The sequence below is a fragment of the Polypterus senegalus genome, chromosome 10, assembly GCF_016835505.1.
Source record: "Polypterus senegalus isolate Bchr_013 chromosome 10, ASM1683550v1, whole genome shotgun sequence".
Classification (NCBI taxonomy): domain Eukaryota; kingdom Metazoa; phylum Chordata; class Cladistia; order Polypteriformes; family Polypteridae; genus Polypterus; species Polypterus senegalus.
In genome coordinates this window covers 99,125,861-99,144,338 of record NC_053163.1, presented here as the reverse complement: position 1 = coordinate 99,144,338, position 18,478 = coordinate 99,125,861, and positions in this window count along the sequence as shown.

The following is an 18,478-nucleotide window of genomic DNA, read 5'->3' as shown; positions in this document are numbered from 1 at the left end:
TGTTGGAATTCAAAGCTAATTTTAAAGAACAATTAAGAGCTGAAATTAAGATATTGTATAAAGAAACTGAATGTCTTTAAAAACATGAGTAGATTAAAGCTGCTTATCTTGACTGAGGCAAATATTTATGCTACTTGCCAACAGGATATCTACGAGGTGCAACACAATAAGTACAGATCGAATCCTACAAGTCAAATAAAAATAATTTAGGGAGAACATTTTAGGAATTTCCAGCTGTAAACTTTTTCCAATATCTGAGAAGTTCTGCAGAGCCACAAAATAGAACATGCATTTTTTAAAGACCAATGTCAATGTTTTTTAAAGCAAAACTTACATTTTTCCAATTCTTTCTATATTTAATATTTTTAAGCAAATGCAAGGGTATGATCTCTTTACTGAATGCTCAGATGTTCTTGATTGAAATTAAGACAGTCCACACAAGATACAAACATCTTTTTCATTTTTAGGCAAACGTTATATAATTACTGAATGTTATGTCATGTTGTGAGAGAAATTAGAAATGTACATTGACAGTGGCATAGTGTACTGTTATGTATAAATAATTTGAGGATAATTCTAGAAGATGATGAGTGTCTCTTTTTAAAATAAAACTGAAGGGATAGTGATTCAGGAGCAAAAGAAAAAGATTTAATTGCACACAGTATAAGGCAACTGAAATATCCACAAAGGCAGCGATGTAAATGGTGGATTTTCAGGCTTGTTGTCCAGTGAAAATGTTACAGAAACACTGGCACTATCAAAGGGCTGCCATTGTACAAAAACTGGCATGCAGGGCTAAATGAATAAATTGCTGTCCTTACTATCATTTTATATAAATTGCTTACTAACATTAAAATGTTTTTCATTGAAGTGTTGATCTGCTCTATTTAATTATCATAAGAGTTATGTCAAAGTGAATGAATTATCCTTCTCCACAATATATTGAACATGATATATTCACTTATTTTGATTTATTAGAATCTGTGCTTGAGGAGATAAATTCAGGAAATGTTTGTCTTTGTTTACTAAAATCTGAGGCATTAAAGTACAGTAAAATAATGTGAAATACATAGCATTGAAATTCAACTGACAAGTAACATCATTAGGAAACATTTTTATAATAAAAACAATATTGGAAGACAAACAATGGTGCATTTTACAGCATTGCCTCTACCATCTGTACTGTTTGTTGCCAGGAAACAAGCAGAAAGCATTAAACTATACAGATTCTATTGCACTATGCAGAGGCATGTCACATGCTCATGCTCAAGCAGAGTTAGACTATACGAAAGGACATTTTGTGTACAGTTAATTTAATTAGACTCACTCATCACACTATCAGTGACGAGCCCAGCTATTAATAAAATAATATTTCAGGATTTTGAAGTATCAGACATCAAACAGCAAATTGTTAAAAAAGTGAATAAACCTGCCTTCCTTTCTGTCAATTATTGTGTGTATGGCTTTTGTGCCAACATATATTTTGGCCACTATTCATAATATGTGTGTATGTGTGGAGGACCTTATAAAAGCTAAGTGAGTGTGGGGATATTTCTGTCACATTAGGCCAGAAGTCAAGGTCATCTTCACACGGTTGCCTGGATTCTTCTCCTTGGATGCCACATCAATAGTAATTGGAATGGCGGAATCCTGGCAAACTAAAGGCAGATAATAAAGGCAGCATTGATTAGTTCTTTAAGGGCTGCTCTAGAGTGTTAGCTGAAAGTCCCTCAAGTGAATAAGGTCTTTGTCTAACAATGTGGCTCACTGGTGATCTGCTAGTCCACACAGAGATATTTCTGATTCCTGTTTAATAACATGGCACAGTTACGAAAAGGGCAAAATTGAACATCTAGCTTTGACTGTGAATATGCCACCTATAAGAGTAGGAAAGAAGCATGAAAATTGAGGCTTATCAAAATAAAAAGTAGTCTCAGTGTGAAAAGGTTGATTTCTCTTTTTGCTTTGTTAAATATTATCCATATGCCAGATATACACTGAACGACTGTGTCTATTGCCCAAAACCCTTGTTTATTTAAAACTAGCAAAGAATAATTATTTCATTGTTTCCAAAAGAATGTATAAATATATCTATCATATATCCCATGTGTGTATGTGTGTGTATGTGTGTGTGTTTATGTGTGTGGATACGGACAGTTACATAATCTTAGCTAACAAAGCACTTCGGGCACATTTTATCATAAGCAAAGCCTATGATCTCATTTGTGCTCCTGGGGAGACTTTGTTGAATATTAATGGGCAGATTTATGAACACAGGTCTTTTCCATTGCTGCAAATGAAATTCACTTTAGGTTTCATCATCTTAAAAAGAAAATGTAAGTTTGGAAATGCTCCAGGGTACATAAAAATAGAAAAAAAAAAAGAATAAGCTCCCTTTCAGAAATCAAGTTGAGATTTAGCTGTGTCAGCTACTTACAAGAATAAACAGATACGCAAAGACTAATGTTATAATAATTATGCAAAAATCACACATTGCAGTCATAATATTATCTTTGTCTTCAAGTTTTTTTAAGGATTTAAGAATTTTACACAAACACGCTGCCTAAGATAATTTACAACAATAAAAATATATGAAACATAAAAAATCTCTAAAACCAAATAAAACTATTTCTAATATTTAACGATCAGTTACTTCACAAATTGGAAACATCTGTCCTCCTGAGGTGTATCATGTGTTGATTAATCTTTGGTCCATTTCATCCTTTTCTTCAATAGCTCATAACAGCCTGGTCAAATCACTTGCTGGCACTCTAAGGCTAATTATGCATGTAAACGTTATTGGTATAGCACTGTAATTAAGATTATGTTTTAAATCTTTATCAATATCAAAAAAAGGACATATGCAGTAATATTAAAACATTTTGTTCATTAAGAAGTTACATACGGTACATTATACTGTACTGTATTAAAAAGGCACATTTTTTGTAAAGCTTTTCAAATTGTCAAAAAGTCTGATAACTCTTCCTTAGTTTGTAAATAATGACCTTTTTAAACACTCATTTAAATCTGTCTAATATCTTTTTAACCAATATACTGTAAAATGGTTTCAGACAAAAACAGATTATTCCTGTACAACCTAATTAGATTTCCTCCTTAGTGGTGTACTGTAGCACATTCAGAATTTGTTGTTGCTTTGATTTCGAGCAGGAGTTAGTTTTATTTTTATAACACAAAGAACACAGGCTGAGAGCCTTTTCTACTCTCTTTTTGTGTAATATTGAAAGTATAATACAGCAATAAAATTCTAATCTTAACGCATTTTCTTGGAGAAATATTGGATGATGTCAATACACATTTCTCACATTTGTGGAAAAGTGTGGACACTCCCATAGCCACTCTGAACCCAGAAAAAGGAGGCCAAAATGAACAAAACAATGTGCCTTATTAGACAATAGGGAGGAACATGAAGTCCAAAGTAAAGTAATGTGTGATACTGTTCTAGGCCTGCCTGCACTGGTTTGTAAACCCATCTACCCAGTAGAGTGTTGTGTCCACTTGTCCACTTAAAATTTTCACAAAACATTCTGCAACACTCTCTTCCTCCCTCACTATTTTTTCTATAATCTGACACCTCTCTTTTCCACTTGCCAGTTGATGCCACGACCTGATTGAACACCTGCCTCCAAGGTCAACTAGCCTAGAGGCACTTTTAGTCTTGTTTACGAAAACTCTCTGTGTTTAGGGGTACCTCTTTAAAGGTCCAGGGTCACAAAGTCACAGTGCTGTTTGTTGACCAAAAGACCGCAGCACTCTTAAAAGCTCTTAAATTCCGAGGGCACTTAGGTAGATTCCTAGCTTTTTGAGGAACAGTTCAGTTCAATACATTCTTTGTTCTGAAACCATGTGCCCTCTAGCAGAACGAAGTATTGTAGTCAAGAACGTACATGCTATTTGTTTGGATTCACTCTATTAATTTTTTGACATTTTAAAAAGTGTTATTTTAATTGTTATTTATCATATCACAATAAGGATATGACAACTCTTGAAAAATAACAACAACAACATTTGTTTATATAGCACATTTTCATACAAATAATGTAGCTCAAAGTGCTTTACATGATGAAGAAAGAGAAAAAAGACAAAATAAATAAGAATTAAAATAAGGGAACACTAATTAACATAGAATAAAAGTAAGGTCCAATAGCCAGGGAAGACAGAAAAAAAAAAAAAACTCCAGATGGCTGGAGGAAAAAAATTAAATCTGCAGGGGTTCCAGGCCACAAGATCGCCCAGCCCCCTCTAGGCATTCTACCTAACATAAATGACCTCAATCAGTCCTTATGGTATTCAGGGTTCTCATGGAAGAACTTGATGATGACGGTTATGTGGACTTCTGGCCTTTAATCCATCAATGTAGGGACATCACAGTGCTTGTATTAGGTGGTGGTGGTGCAGATCACCACCACAGAAAACTGGAAAAAGAACAGAAGAGAACGTAAGGGTTAGTACGGATTTTGGAGCCACCATGAATAATAATGATAATTAATTGAATATACAGAGCATCAGGATTAAACTAAGATGAAGCTATGAGAAAGCCAATGTAAAGTAATGTGTTTTCAGCAGTGTTCTAAAGTGTTCCACTGTATTAGCCTGGCAAATTCCTATTGCAAGCTATTCCATATTTTACGTGCATAACAGCAGAAGGCCGCTTCACCACTTCTTTTAAGTTTAGCTCTTGGAATTCTAAGCAGACACCCATTTGAAGATCTAAGGTTATGATTTGGAGTGTAAAGTGTAAGACATTCCGAAAACATAAAATGGAGCGAGATTATTTAAGGCTTTGTAAACCATAAGCAGTATTTTAAAGTCAATTCTAAATGACACAGGTAACCAATGTAGTGACATCAAAGAGTCAAGAGAAGGCCAGTTAGATTTATTCCAGGACTACAAAGTAAGGGTTTAAAGAAGATTTGAAGGAATTCGGTTATCATATAGAAATGGACATTAACAAGTAATCTGAGAGGAGAGTTAACATTTATGAAGAAATTATGTAGACTGTTTCTTTAAAATCCCTTTCAAGTTCAAATCACAGTGACATTAGCACAGCTTGGTGATTTGTGACAAGAATGAAATTGAAGGTCTTCAAGATGGTAGTGAGACCAGGTATGTTATATGGTTTGGAGACGGTGGCACTAATCAAAAAACAGGAGACAGAACTGAAGGTGGTAAAGTTAAAGACATTAAGATTTGCATTGGGTGTGACGAGGATGGACAGGATTAGATATGAGTACATTAGAGGGTCAGCTCAGGTTGGACGGTTGGGAGACAAAATCAAAGAGGCGAGATTGCGTAGGTTTGGACATGTGCAGAGGAGAGGTGCTGGGTATATTGGGAGATGGATGTTAAAGATAGAGCTGCCAGGCAAAAGGAATAGAGGGAGGCCTAAGAGAAGATTTATGGATGTGGTGAGAGAAGACATGAAGGTGGTGGGTGTAACAGAGCAAGATGCAGAGGACAGGAAGATATGGAAAAAGATGATCCACTGTGGAGACTCCAAAACAAGAGCAGCCAACATAAGAAGAAGAAGAAGGTCAGAAATATGTTTTGTTGCTCATGGACAGTTGCAATATAGAACAAGCTATTAAATATTGTAGTTGTAAGTAGCGCCTTGGAGAACTTCAAATCTCATCTCATTAATATTTTAAAATCAATTACTGAAAAGAATAGAGCCTGAATAGCCTTTCCTCCTCAAAACTGCTTTATATTCTTATACCCAGCATGTGTATAATGTCAATTTACATATACTATATCTACTGCATATACTTATCTACTCTCTATATATAAAATCCTAAGCCTAAAAGTGCAACGATTTTGTGCAATGTTTTTATGTCACGTTTTTTGTCACGCTTTAAATCGGGCTTATTTTAAAACCTACATATATATGTTTGGTATCAATCTTTTCAGAATTTATCGAACTTTAATGTGATGTTGTTAGATTTTCAGATTCTTATTCTGTTTTTAAATTATAATCTAAAAAGTAGCAAGAATTCACAAGAGTTTGTGCCAAGAGATTTAACCACTCCCAGGGCCAGAAATAAAAGACAAAGAGTAGATGACAAAGACAGCTGCTGTACAGGCTTTTAAATGTTCAAAGCACCATGCAGATCACGCAGCACAGCAGCAGCAGCAATCCAGAAACTGATCAAGCAAAGAGGAGGTTAAAAAAAAACCTGTATTTGTTTCCCATTGTATCACCATTTAAGAGGGGGTTTCAGAGGAGCGACTGCATCTCTTTGGGGTGTATTCAGCCTACCTCTTCATAACACAAGTGGCAGAGACACAAAGTGGCTGGAGCGTAGTGCAGAAAAGGGGGGTTAGTGAGGGAAGCGAGCAGGGGGTAAGCCCCTTAGTGTATTTTATATATAACTAGCAAAATACCCGCGCTTCGCAGCGGAGAAGTAGTGTGTTAAAGAAGCAATGAAAAAGAAAAGGAAACATTTTGAAAATAACGTAACATGATTGTCAATGTTATTGTTTTGTCACTGTTGTGAGTGATGAGTGTTGTTGTCATATATATATATATATATAAATATAAATATATATATATATTTACACACACACACAAACATATATATATACATATCTATACATATACACATACATATACATACACACATACATACACACACATATATACACACAAATACATATATATATATATACATACACACACACATATATAAACATATATATACATATACATACATATCTACATATATACACACACAGCTATTTCGTATCAGTGCAATACGCTGTTTGTTAAAACGGATGACACCCGCTCTTACGTGCAAGTCTGCGTGGATATTATGAACTATCGTATTTGTTCAAGTTCTATTTAAATTTTAAATAGAAGGAATTTTTATTTAGTCGACAGAAATATCTTTGGTAGGAATGGTAAAACAGACAGGAATATTATTCCTGAATAAATCAACTCAAACCTTAAACAACTTATAATATTTTGCTCTCCATAAAAATATATCCTGTCTAAATTATACAAGTTAGAAATAAAGTAAACATTAAAAGAACAAACATTCAAATTTCTTTACTCTTATGTAATTTTATATAAAAAATAAACTTAGATTTTAAATATCCCAAAAGATTTTGCTCTCCATAAAAATATATCCTGTCAAAATTATACAAATTCAAATATGAACATGCTGCATAACAAAACCTAGAAATATAAATAAAATGTGTTCCTTTCAGCAATAACAAATCAAATCATTCAGTTGTCTTTGCTCATATGTCATTTTAGAGCTGGACGCCTGGCATCTTTTTGGCAACAGGTTCGTTTCTGTTTGGTGTGAGGTTCTGTGTTGTGGAGATTCTCAGGATGGATTGCAGGTGCTCATCAGTGAGGCGACTCCTGTGTGCTGTTTTGTTAGTCTTTATCACTGAGAAGAGCTTCTCACACAGATATGTGCTACCAAACATGCACAAGGTTTGAGCCGCATGTAGACGGACTTTTTTTGTTCTTCAAAGTCACCAAAGCGCCGTGCAAACTCAGTGCGCTCAGTTTATCAGCAAAGTGCGTGATTTGGGAACACCGTAGTGACGACTTGGTTTAACATTACTTGGTAACAGGGAAAGTGGGGCAAGTGGTTGTGTCTCCCATAAAAGCAGCTTCAATTGAAATCACTTTGTGATTGTGCACGGGTAAAACGTCCGCTGAAGTGTCAGATTCTTATTTAATTCTTCTGCTTTCTGTATCTTCTGCATTGCATTCAGGTCTTTCAGGTTACCCTGATGTTTTGTTTATAGTGCCGTCTTAGATTAAATTCTGTAATTACAGCCACATTAGCTCCACAAATGAGACACACGGGTTCAGTAAACATATACTCAGCCTCCCATCGGTTTTTAAAGGCTCTATTTTCAGAATCAACTTTTCTCTTCAGCGTGTGAGCTAGCTTCGCAATAACTTGCAGCATCTAAAGGTAGACTTGATTAACGCGGTAACTGTTCGGCAAGGCAGCTGAAGCGCTGCATTATGGGATCTGTAGTTTATTGTGTTACCAGCGCTTCATATACACGGGCTTTAATAACAATAATACAGTATATAAAATGATCTCGGGGCGGATATAATTACACGCCGGGCGGATGTGGCCCGCGCCCTTGAGTTTGACACATATGGACTAAATAGAACTTGAAAAGATATATTTTTCAAATGTGATCGCGCAATTCAGATAGAGTTGACGCGCACTACAGCCTGCATGCCTCAATAAGTCATCTCCCCTGCCCTTACTTTTTTACCGTTCATCTAATGAATACACTGAGTATGGCTTTACCAAAACAATCATTGATGGCGAATAAAGTATCCATTATTCGAGTATGTAGATCGGGTTATATATATATACATATATATATACCCGCAGATCGTAGCGAGAAGTAGTGTGTTAAAAAGCTAGAAAAGAAAAGGGAACATTTTAAAAATAACGTAACATGACTGTCAATATACAGTATTTGTTTTGTGAGTGTTACTGAGTGTTGCTGTCATCAAGGATTTGATTATCATTATTTCTTTCAATCAGGTTCGTATTTGTAGGATGTGTTGTGTTCAAGTTACATTCCGTGTTTGTCAATCGTTGTAAAGATGACAGGTTTCATTCATCGATTCGTTTCTTACTGCATCAATAAACAGCTCGTCTTCTTCTTTATCTGAGACCTGACACACTGCATGCACGGGTTTTTACACTGTCTTCCTTTAGCGGGACATTGACTTTTTCCAACGTGTGCTTTGTTTCCGCAGTAGTTGGATTTATGAATATGCTTGTATGTATGAGACCTTCATATTTTTGCTGCCTTTTCAATTGTGTAATTCGGTTTTTGTTCAGCGCTCTTTGGAACTGTTGCCTTTTATCTGTGCACTGCGTCAGTTCACGTGAGCCACTCGGTGTACATGCATCGAAGGTTCCCAGCTGTGCTGGTGCCATCTCGTGCTATGTCCATGGCTGTATTTAATGTTACCTTAGTCCTGGCACTTAAAACTTTCTCTCGCAGTTTCGCTGAGTTTGTGTCAAACACCACCCTGACCATCTCATCTTCCTCTCCATAAGCACAGTCCTTCACCCGTGAATATTTACCGTGGCAGTTTGCTATTGGATTGCGCTGACGGACGGCCTTATATGGGCAGGCACTAAATTACAAGCCAGCGCAGCCTGTCTATGAACTTAATTTAAAGTGTAGGTTTACATCGTGCTTTGTTTCCGAAGTAGCAGAACTCATGAATATGGTTGTATATGTCACTCGCTCGCTTCTTATTGTTTCGCTGCCTTCTCAATTATATAATGCATGTTTTCTTCAGCGCTTTTTGAGGTCTTCCTGGTTTTCTATGTACTGCGTGATTACGTGGGAGGCGTGATGATGTCACACGAAACTCCGCCCCCACGGCGTTGAAGCTCATCTCCATTACAGTAAATGGAGAAAAACTGCTTCCAGTTATGACCATTATGCGTAGAATTTCGATATAAAACCTGCCCAACTTTTGTAAGGAAGCTGTAAGGAATGAACCTGCCAAATTTCAGCCTTCCACCCACACGGGAAGTTGGAGAATTAGTGATGAGTCAGTGAGTGAGTGAGTGAGTGAGTGAGTGAGTGAGTGAGTGAGGGCTTTGCCTTTTATTAGTATAGATGTAGCTATACAGTAAATGTCTCATTCTACATATGTGCCTGTGTGTGTGTCTCTGTTGGTACTGTACCATTGTCAGCTCTTCTAAGGAGACATGCAAGCAAGAATCTCACTGTACTATTTGGATATGATAAAAATGAACTTGAAAGAATTCTGTCCAATGCAGGGTGTAAAATTTATCTACAGATGGGTTATTGTCTATAATAGTAGATAATAAGAGATAATAAGAGATAATAATAATAATAAGAGATTATCAAACTAAAGAAAAATGACACTGATTGGTAAGGAGGGGCACAAGAGAACTATTAAAATACTTGGCAGTGTGTTTGTTTAAATTAAACTTGTTTTTCCATTTTATGATAGCCTAGCAGAATACCCGCGCTTCGCAGCAGAGAAGTAGTGTGTTAAAGAAGGTATGAAAAAGAAAAGGAAAAATTTAAAAAATAACGTAACATGATTGTTAATGTAATTGTTTTGTCATTGATATGAGTGTTGTTCTCATATCTTTATATATATATATATATATATATATATATATATATATATATATATAGCAAAATATCCGCTTGGCAGCGAGAAGTAGTGTGTTAAAGAAGGAAAGAGAAACAAAGGAAACATTTTGAAAATAACGTAACATGATTGTCAATGTAATTGTTTGTCACTGTTATGAGTGTCGCTGTGATATATATATATAGAAGTGTTAAAGAAGTTATTAAAAAGAAAAGGAAACATTTTAAAAATAATGTAACATGATTGTCAAAGTAGTTGTTTTGTGTATTTGGCGGCAGTGTCACAAAGTTGCTTTCGTCTAGCTGCATCAGAAAATATACCATGACGTCTGACACGCCTCCTTTTTACTGTTTTCTCACAGCTTGGATTGCTGCTGTAATAATGGGTTTGAGTCTACATATATATATATATATATATATATATATATATATATATATATGTGCCTCCTGGTCCCCGGCTCGGTACAGGGCGCCCAGGAGGACCAGAGGAGGGCTTGTGCCTCCTCCAGACCAGCGAGGGCGTCCGTCCTGGTTATGTTGGGGGCCTCGGGTACAGGGCTTGGAAGCCCAGCCCAGTAGGGGCCCGTGGCCACCGCCAGGTGGCGCCCAGATGCCTGAGGAACCCTGGAGCCCAGCACTTCCGCCACACCAGGAAGTACTGGGGGGAAGACGACAGGGGACACCCGGACGGCTTCCGGGTGCGCAGCCGGCACTTCCGCCACACAGGAGGAGTGCCGGGAAGCAGCTGGAGCCCATCCGGGTTCCTATAAAAGGGGCCGCCACCCTCCAGTCATGGGCGGAAGTCGGGTGGAAGAGGACGGAGCTGGAGTGAGGACTGGAGGCGGCCAGGAGAGAGAAAGGCACAGGACTGTGTGGCCTGGACTTGGGGGAATCGGTGCTAGAGGCACTGGGGTTTGTGTGTGCATGGTAAATTGTAAATATTATAATAGCTGTAAATAAACAGTGTGTGGTGGAACTATGTCGTCCGTCTGTCTGTGTCCGAGGCCCAGTCCACAATATATATATATATATACACACACATAAATATCTTAATATCTATATACATATATACACATCTATATACAGTACATATCTACATATACACATATATATACATACCTATCTACATCATATATACACATACATACACACACACAAATTATATATATGTGTGTGTGTGTGTGTGTGTATATATATATATATATATACTGTATATATATATACACATACATACAAACATTCACACAGGTATATATATGTGTATATATATGTATGTGTCTATATGTGTGTGTATAGCTTTGGTCACTGAGTGCAAGGGAAAAATAATAAAATATAGTCTATAAGTTATTGAACAGTAAAACATTAACGTTTTAAGAAGTACAGGTACATTGAGCTCTACTGGAGTGGTTGCGGGTAAACTACATTTTAAAGACTGTATAACACAACAGGTAAGTAGTACTAACAGCAGCTAAAATATATATGCATCATCTCTCGGTAGTAGATCCCTTTTGAAAAGCGCTACACGACGGCTGTGGTATAGAAATTACATTTTCTATGTGAACGTTCAAATTTCTGCCTCTGATAATGTGCCTTACTGGCATTACCAGCAATTAAAGAAATTTAGTTTTGTGTCCTCTGCAGTGTTAAGAGAGAAAGGCTTTGGTTTGGGATAAAAGGAAAAAAGGTGTAAAGAAAGTAAAGTTGCCTTTTTCTTTTATATAGTATAGAGAGATGTGTTCGCTAACGTTATGATCGCCTTTTGGGGACAGTCGCAGTGGGTCTTGTGTAGACTGGTGAGACATCCCTGCCATTAATCGGCTGTGATGGCACTGTCAGTCCTCCACTCGTGTGCGTGTCTTCATAATCCGAGCTGACGATCTCATAATCGTATACGTGCAAAAGAAAGTGCGAATCGCCTTAATGTTAGTTTGACGCGGTGTAGAAAAGGGGTCCCGTGTTTGCACTTGTCTGGGCTATAGCTCAGGGGGAGTATGAAAAAAATGAAATGTGCTCACTTTGACTTAAGGCAGAAGCGCAATATATATATAGCAAAATACCCGCGCCCCGCAGCGGAGCAGTAGTGTGTTAAAGAAGTAATGAAAAAGAAAAGGAAACATTTTAATAATAACGTAACATGACTGACATTGTCATGAGTGTTGCTGTCATATATATGCCTGCCTAAATAAGTCACCCTCGCTTCGCTCTTACTTTTTTACCGTTCATTTAATCATGGCTAGTGGCGGAAAAATTATAAAATGGAAGGAGGATTACACTGAGTATTGCTTTACCAAAACAATTATTAATGGCGAATCAATTATTCATAAAGCTTGAATTGGTGATCTGTTTTTCTGTGTTAACCTCATATTTTTTCATACTTCTTCTCAAACCAAGGTGGTGCGAGGGTAAAATGAATAGGGATGCGCTGATCAATGTAATCGGTGTACCAGGAAATCATGCATTGACAAAAGTTCCCCTTTGCTTGTAATGCAAAGTGTGATTAAATGCATTATTTTTTAACGCGTTATGAAGCACATGCATCGAAGCTTCTCAGCTGTGCTTGTGCTAAGAAAAGGAAAGATTTTAAAAATAATGTAACACGATTGTCAACGTAACCTTTTGTAAGTAGTGCCTGGAGGATTCAGTGTGGAGAAACTCTAGAGACTGCGTGTGTATTAACTTGTGGATTTTTCTGTGAGTATTTGGTGGCAGTGTGACAAAGTTGCTTCGAAAGACGCCGTTAGCCGCGGACCTCAGCTCAGAGCGAAATGAGGTAAATGGGAGGGGAGATGATGACGTGACTCCCCCACCCACCTTAACTGTCAATCCCCCACAAACACAGTCTCTCGGAATTTGCATAAGCATAGCCCCTCACCTGCAATTTTAACTTAGTTACAAAGTGATCAAAACTCTCGTTTATATCCTGCGTCCTCTCATTAAACTTGTATCCCGCATTACCTGTGGGCATGACAAACGCCAGCGGCAGCCTGTCTATGAACTTAATTTGAAGTTTAGGTTTACACCGTGCTTTCTTTCCGAAGTAGCAGCACTCATGAATATGGTAGTATATGTCACTCGCTCACTTCTTATTGTTTCGCTGCCTTCTCAATTATATAATCCATGTTTTCATCAGTGCTTTTTCTACGCACTGCGTTGACAGTCAGTTCACGTGATTACGTGGGAGGCGTGATGATGTCACACGAATCTCCGCCCCCCACGGCTTTCGAGCTCAACTCCATTACAGTAAATGGAGAAAAATACCTTCCAGTTATGACCATTACGCGTAGAATTTCGAAATGAAACCTGAGCATCTTTTGTAAGTAAGCTGTAAGGAATGAGCCTGTCAAATTTCAGCCTTCTACCCACACGGGAACTTGGAGAATTAGTGATGAGTCAGTCAGTCAGTCAGTGAGTCAGTGAGTCAGTCAGTCAGTCAGTGAGGGCTTTGCCTTTTATTAGTATAGATTGAGTATTCTCAATGCAAAACCTTTACATATAAATAAAGTATAACCATTATTTATGAGTAAACTAAAGACAGATAAAAAGAGAGGGAACACTTGTATCCCATAAATAACTTTATATTTTTATATAGCAGCATAAGAAGAGACATGCTAATACTGTTCCTAGAAGAAAATACAAGAACAATGTAAGCTTAATGTTTAAAGTCTTACCTCAGAAACAGGCTAAGAAATTGTTTAACATTTTTTGTATCCTCACACTTTTTGCTGTATTCTAAATGTGTCATATCCTATTCTGGATGTATATCTTACCTACTATTTGGGTATTAAGAATGTACAGTATGTAAAGCTGTGAATGCTCAAGTCAAAATGTTTAAACGTTTAAGTAGTGAATGATGATGCATGAATTAAACATAATAAAATTTATTAAACAAAATAATACATTTGGTCCCCTCTTTGACTTGCACGGCTGTAGGGTCTCGCTATCCAAGCCTACCCTGGAATGTTTAAGCAATTTAGCCTAAAACCATAGAAAGTACTTATTAGGACATTAGATACATGAAGTCTTCTTTAGCAATTAAAATACACTCACACTAGTGTGTATTTTCTATCTATTATAAGGTGTGCAGCAAAGTTAATGAGTCATTTATTATTGCTAGTTAGGGCTCATTAGCTCTTCTGCATTTTACTGACATACCATCCATGAGGTGGCCTGGCATTCACCCTGTGTCTAATAACTTAGAGTCAGTTTCACAGAGACCACTGGTTGATAAAAGAGGCCTGAACTACAGATGTATACTAACATAATGTTCACAGTGTAAAATATAGACAGCTGTACAAATGTCACCACAAAGATTTTCAGGTTCAATTAAAAATAAATTACTTTAGTAAAGTATTGTATTAGTGTAAATTGAGGTACTTTAAGAGCTAAGAAGCCTGAAGAGTAAAATTGATTTTTTTATTTATTTATTTTTTTTCATAGAAACTTGTTCCTTCAAACGTGTACCGTACTCCTTTAAAATATTTCTCAGCAGGACTGTAGTAATTCCTATAAAGTCCTCCCAGCATGTTGGTTGAGTCATCTGTGCTCAACAATTTCTCCTGCTGAAATTGATTAGAACCTGTTAAAATAGGAAGCCTTGCTGGTGTGACAGAAAGCTGCAGTTCTGCACAAACTATTTCAAAGGTTGCTTACCATGGTGTTGTACTGGAAGGGTGACAAAGGTCAACACACTCACCTTTTATTGTGCTTAATGGCTTTAATAAAGCAATTTATTCATAATAAGCAAAGTATGATATCATACTGATAGTATTTGTGAATATATTATGATATTTGTACTTTGTTTTTCGTGACTGAAGAATGCACAAGTAAAATTGAGGCTTTTCTTTAAGAACTATGGTATCTTTCCATATATTAAAAGCATGACCTAGTGTCAGTGATGGTGCAAGTGTGCGTGAATGATTTGTGATGGTATGACAAGTAGGTTATATAAGAAAAATTTCAAACATTCCCTTACATATAATGTGATCAGCACATTTGTTTCCAGCAAAGCAGACCAAATCTCATTAACTTTTACACAAAGGTAAAAATTGTGTAAATGGTACCTGTAAAAGTTAGCTTTTTTCAGTTTGATTCTCTCAGTCACGTTCACACTCTCTCCTGATCTGACTCTGTTAGGTTTCAAATAATATTGCATTAGTGCAATAATGTTTTCTGATTGGCACTATTCAGGTCATAAAATGATTTTTTCAAAATGTGACATATATTTGTCTCTTTCTTTTATTCCCCAGTGCTGTGTCATCATGGACCAGAAGGCGTGAGCTTATTCAGTGCAAACAGGAACACCCCGTGCTGGTGTTTTAACATACTGTGTTAAAAAACAGTCACTGACTACCTCCCAGCACCCTCCACACTACTCATAAATCACTACTATAAACACAATAATCTCTCTCCTCAGCTCAGTGTCTGGACTGAGGCATCATTCTTTTATAGCCCCTGACCCGGAGGTGTTCCTGTCCCAACAGTCCACAGTTCCTTATTCCTTCCGGGTCAGAGCAATCAGTCCGTTACTTCAACCCGGGAGCACGTCGTTCCTTCCCGTCACGTGACCGTGACGTACTCCTGGGTCATAAGGCACAACAGAGCCCATAAGTCCCCCCACAGCGACTCCTGGTGGCCCCCAAGGTATCCAGCAGGGCTGTGTATAAATACTACAAAGTCCATAAGGCCCTGCTGGACCTCGGGGCACTATCCTGCTGTCGGGAGGGCTCCTCCCGGCGGCCTGGGGGTGAGGACCGGCATGAGAGGCCGGCAGTCCTCCACAGTGTTTAAAACCAAACATTTTTGTTTATGTCTCTTTGCTTTACTTCTCTCCTAAAGGACGTATTCGGCCAGGAACTGCAAGGAAAGCCATTGTGTAGCTTGTTGCCCACAATCCTAATGCATGGGGTGTTACAACACCTTGCTTTGTGGCATTGTAAAGTTGGGAAGGTCTGGTCTCATTATCCCAGAATGCCAAATCAGAAAAGTGAAGTGTATAATCTGGGCTCAGTCTTATAAAGGAATTACATGTTTTGAGACCGCATAAGATAATTCCTGCCCTGAAGGTCTGATGTTATGCCGGTCCCTTACTGCCAATGTGAAATTGAGGTTTACTGTGTAAATTCTTCTCAAGCTGAATCCATAACAGGAGCTAGTGCTCAGGAAAGAAACCACCTGTGATTTATTGCACCTCAAGCAAGATGAACAACAGGTAGTCAAACAAGGAAAGAGCAAAATTGTCTGCATCCTTCTCCTGAAGCTGAGGTTTTTTTTAAAGAATAATACAACTGTTAAGAAATGGTAACAAGCCCTGATGGCTACCCTGTACAATTTTACAAAAATTCTCCACTCAGCTAGCTCCCCTCTTATTAGCAACATTTACGAAAGCTAGAGACAATCAAATTCTACCTCAAACTTTTCGTCAAGCATTAATCACCATCTTTTCTAAACAAAATAAGGACTTGTTACAATGTGCATCATACAGACCAATTTCCCTTCTGAATAATGACATTAAGATACTCTCAAAAATTATAGCTAGAAGGATGGAGAAAGTGCTGCCTTCGGCAATATTACAAGATCAAACTGGATTTATTAAAGGCTGACATTTATCTTCCAATCTTCAACACCTGTTTAATGTAATATATTCACCAGCAAAGTCAAACACCTCAGAGATATTATTATCATTGGATGCAGAAAAAGCATTTGACATGATTGAATGGAACTACCTTTTCACTACATTAGAGAAATTTGGGTTTGGCCCGAACATTTGTGCATGGATCAAACTACTGTATACTAATCCAGAAGCTTCAGTTTGTATTAATAACATTAATTCAGACTACTTCAAACTAGAATGTGGTACCAGACAAGGATGCCCCATGTCACCACTGCTGTTTGCAATTGCCATTGAACCACTGGCAGTTCACTGTCGAAATGCTTATCAGATAAAGGGGATTATCAGAGAAGGACTGGAACAGAAAATTTCTCTATATGCAGATGATATGGTACTGTATATATCAGACCCACAAAATACTGTGCCTGCAGTCTTAACAGCACTCACAGAATTTCAAAAGATCTCTGATCTCAGAATTAATTTGAATAAAAGTGTACTATTTCCAGTGAATTCTCAAGCATATAATATTTGATTGGACACCCTGCCTTTTATTATTGCAGATCAGTTTAAATATCTAGGTGTTAAATATCACAAGTAAACATAAAGCTCTTTATCAACAAAATTTTGCTGTCTGTATGGAAAACATTAAGCAAGACTTGCATAGATAGTCAGCCCTTCATCTCACTCTAGCTGGAAGAATTAATGTTGTTAAGATGAATATCCTTCCTAAGCTTCTATTTTTATTTCAAAACATTCCAATATACATCAATAAATCATCACTTTTTAAGCAATTAGATTCAACGATAAACTCATTTATTTGGAACTCAAAACATCCACATATGCAAAGAGTGACCCTACAAAGAACTAAGGCAGAAGGTGGTTTGGCTCTACCCAACTTTCAGTTTTATTACTGGGCAGCAAACAGACAAGCTATAAAAACCTGGACACAAATAGATGAACATACACAGGCTTGATCCGCAATAGAAGTAAAATCCTGCAGTTTTCCCTATTTTGTGCCCCAATAAATACAAGTTATTGCCAATATACCAATAACCCAATTGTCCTTCACTCACTCAGAACATGGAACCAATGTAGAAAGCATTTTAAGATGGAGAATCTTTTATCTGTGGCACCTCTGAGAACCACCTCTTTCAACCCTCGCAAACATATGCAGTTTTTAATATCTGGAAAACATTTGGGATTAAATTGCTTAGAAATCTTTATATAGACAACATATTTGCATCCTATGAACAATTAAATTCCAAATTTAACTTTCCAGCTACACATTTCTTTCACTATCATCAAATTAGGAACTTTATTAAACAGAACCTGACAGATTTTCCTCATCTCACACCCTCCTCCATGCTGGAAAAATACTTCTCAATTTCGAGACCTTAGACACCATTTCTGCAATATATAATTATTTTACAGTTCCTCTCTTTTAAAGATCCAAGAGGATAATGGGAAAAAGATCTCTTAATCAATATATCAGAAAAGAAGTGGAAGGTAACAATGCAGAGAATTCACTCAAGCTCCATATGCACAAAGCATACAATTATTCAACTCAAAATTTTATATCGAGCTCATCTGTTTCAAAAACTGTCCAAAATGTTTCCAGGGCAAGATCCAACCTGCCAACGCTGCAATCAAGTCCCAGCCTCACTGGGTCAAATGTTTTGGGCCTGCACCAAATTAACATCATTTTGGACCCAAATTTTT